The sequence below is a fragment of the Ananas comosus genome, unplaced genomic scaffold (genome assembly GCF_001540865.1).
Source record: "Ananas comosus cultivar F153 unplaced genomic scaffold, ASM154086v1, whole genome shotgun sequence".
NCBI lineage: Eukaryota > Viridiplantae > Streptophyta > Magnoliopsida > Poales > Bromeliaceae > Ananas > Ananas comosus.
This window is the reverse complement of record NW_017891607.1, coordinates 3,134-8,633: the sequence shown is the minus strand read 5'-3', so window position 1 is coordinate 8,633 and position 5,500 is coordinate 3,134. Positions and strand designations below refer to the sequence as shown.

Here is a 5,500-nt window from a genome sequence, read left to right as displayed (position 1 = left end):
TTAAATTGTCGTTAGTTTTGATTGAAATTTGTTTAAATTTTTTATGTATAGATGTATTTCATTTTGTGATACAGCAAAATGCTAAGAAACTGATACCTGAAGAGTCGATGCAGGAGAAGTTGAAACTGCAGGAAGAAAGCGAAGAGATGAGGGAAGAGGGCTAGGAGGAAGAAATCCAAAGTGAAATAGAGGAAGAGAAAGGGAACGAGAAGGATCAAAGGGTTTATGAGCATACTTCAGAGGAAGATGAGGTTTATGTTTGGCCGAATGGTAATCGCAGTAGGACTCACGAAGAATGGGCTAGATATTACAAACAAATCAAGGAAAGCGAGGTGTTTAATAATTATTATCTTCTTTTTGAGAGTTAAAGCTTCACAACTTTTTTTTTTCACTAATTGTTAATACATGTCTTTTACAGGGATTCGATGTTGATCCATTTCCAGGCACCTGTGAGTTTGGCCTTACAGCGATCACGGATTTTGATGATGAAATTCTTACCAGATGTACTAAATTGGCAATCGAACATTTTAATAAGGAACATGTATGTTCATGTTGCCTTGTGTATGTCTTTTCCTATTTTTTTTGTCTTTGTGTCATTTTTTTTGGATAAAATTGATTTCATGATGTTTTTCATAATGTAGGATATGAGTTATGTGTTTGTAAAAATAGAGAAGGCAGCGTGTAGCGTCGCAGCAGGACTTTGGTACTATGTTACCTTCCAAGCAGTTGACGGTGAAGCTGAGCCGAAAATCTTCCAGGTGAAGGTGTTTTATGGGGTGCAACGTAACATTAGAGTTGCTCTTTGTAGACTCAAGCCCACTGCGAGTTAGTAGAGGTACATTTTTATTTATTTGTTTGTATAGAGTTAGGTTATAGTTTGTGTATATAGTATTTAAATTAATCAGAGCATTTGTTATTTAATTCGATATTTGTAACGATGTGACATGCGATATGTTGTAGAAAGGGAGAAAGAGGTTTCCTATGCTAAAATTATTTATTCTGTTCGTCTTGTATTTCTACTTCCAATGCTTAGTTACATCAATGTTCAACTTTGTTTTATGTTAAGTTTCTATTTTTTCCTCATTGTGTTAATTTTTTTTTATGAAAAAAATTTTAGCTACCACAATTAGCTAGCTATATATTTGTCCAAATTGGTAACTTCTTGGACTTGTAAAATTAGGAATTTGGATGAGGCTTTTGAATTGTTAGGAGGACTATATCTTTTACTGATTCTCACAAGATTCAGGAAGAGATGCTAATTATTTCCTGCATATCAATTGTTGCATAATAGTTTCTGATGCTTCCTGATAGTATTCGTAATAAAGTGTTGGATAACATGCTCCATGTTATCTTTATATGATTATGCTAATCAATGAAATATAATTAGCAATACTTGTTTGTTTAAATTTTCTGTCTCTTTGCAATAACACAACTAGATGTTTCCTTATTTGCTTTGCAGGCGGAATGTCATGCTCTACACCAGGCCTTCCCCATTCAGGTGCTGTTTGGTCGTGAATAATGGTGGGAAATTTTTTTGTTTTTTTTTTTGATTGCTGGTTTTTCTTTATTTTAAGTTCTTAGTTATTGGTGTTAGTACTTTGGAGGCTTTAACAAGTTATATTGTGTCATTTTATCTTATTATCTTTGCTTTAACAAATAAAAGATGCTACTTTTCCTGAATATGGGAGTTTGTCGGTGCCCTCGTGAAGAGTCAAATTTATCTACTTGTATGGTTCGGTGTGAGATACAAAACATTGGAGTGTAAAACACATAGCTTAGGCAAATATGTTGCCTTTATATTCTAAGTGGTATTGGCTTCTGCTAATTTCTGATTGGTATTTGTCTGGAAGGCAGTTGAAATATAACAATATGTTGTGTTTGCTTGTTGGCTTTTATATTTGTGAGAAATAAATCCTACTTAGTTCTTTGGAGACAGACAAGCCAATGAAATTTTATTTCAGTTTGCTGCCATAGAAAGAGCCGAGGGCTTTTCCTGTTTCAAATGCTGTTGTTTGCTTCTTGCGATAGAGAAAATGGTCATGCTAAACAAACAGTTGGAATTGCTATTCCGATCCGTACGTGAAGGTTTATTTCTCGTAGATGGAGTTGCTTTTGGTTCAGTTTAATTTCAAGGTACATGGTTTGCGAATTCTAGAATCTCAAGGTGTCATTTATATTTTTGTTCTTCTCCTGGTTGCTGCTTTACCATTGATGCTTTGCCGCTAATAGAATGGCGTTCGGAACCGAATGCAAAGTTTGAGGTAATCTCACAATTTTATGACTTACAGTGTTAATCTTTGTTGATTTTTGGCAATTGAAGGAGATATTGGGGCCAAACGGTACTTGCAGTTTTGTATCTGACAAAAATAGGCTTTAGCTGTTGCAAGAAATAAGAGATCTCATGTCTGAATTGTACTTTGAATTAGAAAGAATAAGTTGGTAGATTTACTTGCCCTCCAAATTTTCAGTTAAGCAGATTTAGTTGGCCTACCAAAGTAATGTCTCTCTGTGCCATCTTTTTATAGATGCACTTTCCAACTGAGATCTCTACCACACAACTGAAAATTAATGTGGAGCAAACATGTTCGCCTTTATACGACTCTGTCGTTCACCTTAAAATGGTCCAAGTTGCGGAAATTGAAATGCGCATGGTCTAAATTCTGCTTTGTTGATTTAGGCCTAGACAAATTCTTCCTGCCTAAGGATGACATTGTAAGAAATTAGTTAGTTCCAAGTTGTTAAGTGAGGAATTAAGACATGTTAACCTTATTACCTTAGGAAAACTGTTTTTACACGCCATATTCTGAGTTCCAAATTGTATCATCTGGACATAATAGCTAGATCAGCTTTAGAGGAGTTTAGTTGATACAAAATCGCTCGCTGTTTGTTTTGTGCTTTGCCAATCTTATCGCCCATTTCCTAACTACTGCAGCTAATTATTTGAAGGCGATGTTTGACAACCCATTCTAATCCACCAGATTTATCAGCTTTGGGTTCTTTAAATTGGGAATGATGGATTACTAAATCGTTTGATTCAGTTATGGCTTTCAGATTAAGCATGTATTTATGCAAAGAAATCCATGACTTCGACAAAACGCGGATCATTAAATTAGATATTTTGATGGCATGCTAAGTTGTCTGCTCTTAAAGAGTTGAATTCTAGGCAAATCTGAAAAGTAATATAGAGAGTTCAAGTTATAAAAGTTGTTTATGGGTTACAGTCTGTAGTAGACTAGTTGGTCTTGTAAAACTAGTGAAGTTACTGGCGCGTTGCGGTCTGTAGTAGACAGGATGTGACGGCGACGAGCCAGAGCGGCAAGATGCGCCACGGGATTAGCGGGCTCAAAATTGTTTGGCACATCGAATGCATAAATATATCTTACGCACCAAATTTGTAACTCTATTATAAAAATTAAAACAGTATAAGTTTTTTTAAATAGACTTTTTATATACTGTAGAGTGCATTTGTCGAATTATATTTTAATCTTGTGATATTTATTTTTAAAAAAATAAGTGCGATGCACCGATAGATAGATCGGTTGCTGGCAATTGAAAAGAAAAAAATAGAACAGTGAAAGAGAAATATTTTATAAATTGGATAAAAAAAACTAAATTTATCTATTGTATTTTCTAAATTTTCAAATAAAAGTTCAAATTTTGTAATTTTTCACGTATAGCTTTTCTATATGATTTAAATCATATATATTTATTAAAACTTTTATTTTATAATATTTATTACTTAAAAATAGATTGTGCAGTAAAAGATGAGAAAGAAATTGATGAAAGAAAGAGAGAGAGAGAGGGAGATGAAAATTGAGTTGAAAAAAATAAAAATGAGAGAGAAAGAGGAAGAGAAAAATCAGGCTTAAATCAACCCTCACCCTGAATGCCCCACAAACTCCATGTTTTCATTATATGTAGTGTAACAGATGACATTGATGTTTTAGCCGCTTAGCAAACCATCAGTAAAATTGAGTGCTTAATTGCCGTTGCATCTGTTTTCTGTTCTTGTTAAGCTTTGGGTTGTACCCTGGCACTGCATGCTGCTACCTGAATTAAGCATTTCCACAGTGCGTGTGAGATACATGTATGAAGACCCCTCAACTACAGACCATCTTGAAATAGGCCAAAACCACCGAAAAGTAGAGGGAATAGGAATTGATGATCTAGCTTCTCCCTGCAGAAGCAAATACAAAGAAGAAGAAATACTAGAATAGATCTTAATAGCTGAAAAGAAACAAAGAAGAAAAGGGAGGCTCAGATCTGCCATTCAATCATATCATGAGGCATCATGTAGTTTTACGCACCTTAAAGACAAATGAGTTTGTAAGGTTGCCTGCAAGAATGCAGACCTTCCAATTGAGCATTCAAACCCCAAAATGCAGAAGATAGGAGAAATAACGGCCTGCTGTAACAACCTGAAGAATAAAGGAGTAGAGTAGTTAAAAGTAGTAAAAGTGGTAGCTTTACTAGTTAAGCGAGGAATAAGGGCAACAGCAGGGTAGAGAGGAGCGAGCTCGGCGGTGCGATCCAGCGAGAGGCTGTGCGGGTGGAACTCCGGCAGGGCGACAGGGCTAGGGCATCGTCGGAGCTGAGGGGGCGGTGGGTCAAACTGAGACCCGCTTGTCCGTTTACGAGTGGATTGGGCGGCCCCAAATCCCGGATCGGGGGAAAAGGCGGACCCAAGATCCGCCACCGGGACGCCGTCGGGACCCACTAAGTGTCCCGAAACTCACCGACTCGTACCACGAGTCACCCGCTACCACAAAACACACCAATTTGGATGTCTTGGCAGCAAATACAACATAACACCACTACACAATTATCGCCGAATAATTATACGAATACGAGTTCCCGGAAGCGTCTATTTCAACACCGAAACCCACCGTCGCTCACCCATCATCATCGAACACATAAAATGATGATGGTGACCAGCCAACAAGGCTGAGCGACAATTCACAGGATAAACAAATCACGTCGGAAGAAATCCGAACTGAAACCGCGTTCTTTCGGCGAATTTCGCCGAAAAACGCACCGAAATCGACTTTTCGATTTCCGCGAAAGCTACAGGATCATGGACAATCAGTCTAGAGGTCAAACACACTCATACACACTGTCCACAGTGGCCCTAGGGTGCACAATTGTACAAAAGTCCCTCTAATTACATAAAATCCTATCATTTCATGTAATTTAAGCGATTAAGTGGCTGGTTCACGCAAACCGAGGACTTCCAAGGTCTGCCGATACACGTACTAATAGGTCTCGATGTGCCAGAGGCCGTGCTCACTATCTGGAGCACAACGGCTCACTATGGGAGGCGCGGGAGCAACCCGAAGGTTCTGCGAATAGCGAGCAGTCAGGGAAAATCGCGCCAAACAGGCCAATACGACATCCGCTGATCCAAAATAAGGTGAGAACTGTGATCAGGACAGACCAGCGATCACAGTGCTCACCTTCGAAGGCATCAGGACAGCCTCGAATCGCCAAAAAAGTGCGCACA

At 37.9% G+C, this 5,500-nt stretch overlaps 1 long non-coding RNA gene across 2 annotated transcripts; it reads right to left on the bottom strand.

Annotated features, from left to right (window-relative positions):
• Window positions 1-3,865: 3,865 nt before the first annotated feature.
• LOC109705023 lies at window positions 3,866-4,564 on the bottom strand. Of its 2 annotated transcripts, XR_002214576.1 has the most exons (3): window positions 4,496-4,564; window positions 4,308-4,418; window positions 3,866-4,177 (listed from the first exon to the last, which is right to left on the bottom strand). It is a non-coding gene; the product is annotated as an uncharacterized LOC109705023 (long non-coding RNA). The 2 variants fall into 2 exon arrangements; XR_002214575.1 differs by lacking the exon at window positions 4,496-4,564 and having other exon boundaries at window positions 4,308-4,446.
• Window positions 4,565-5,500: the final 936 nt, after the last annotated feature.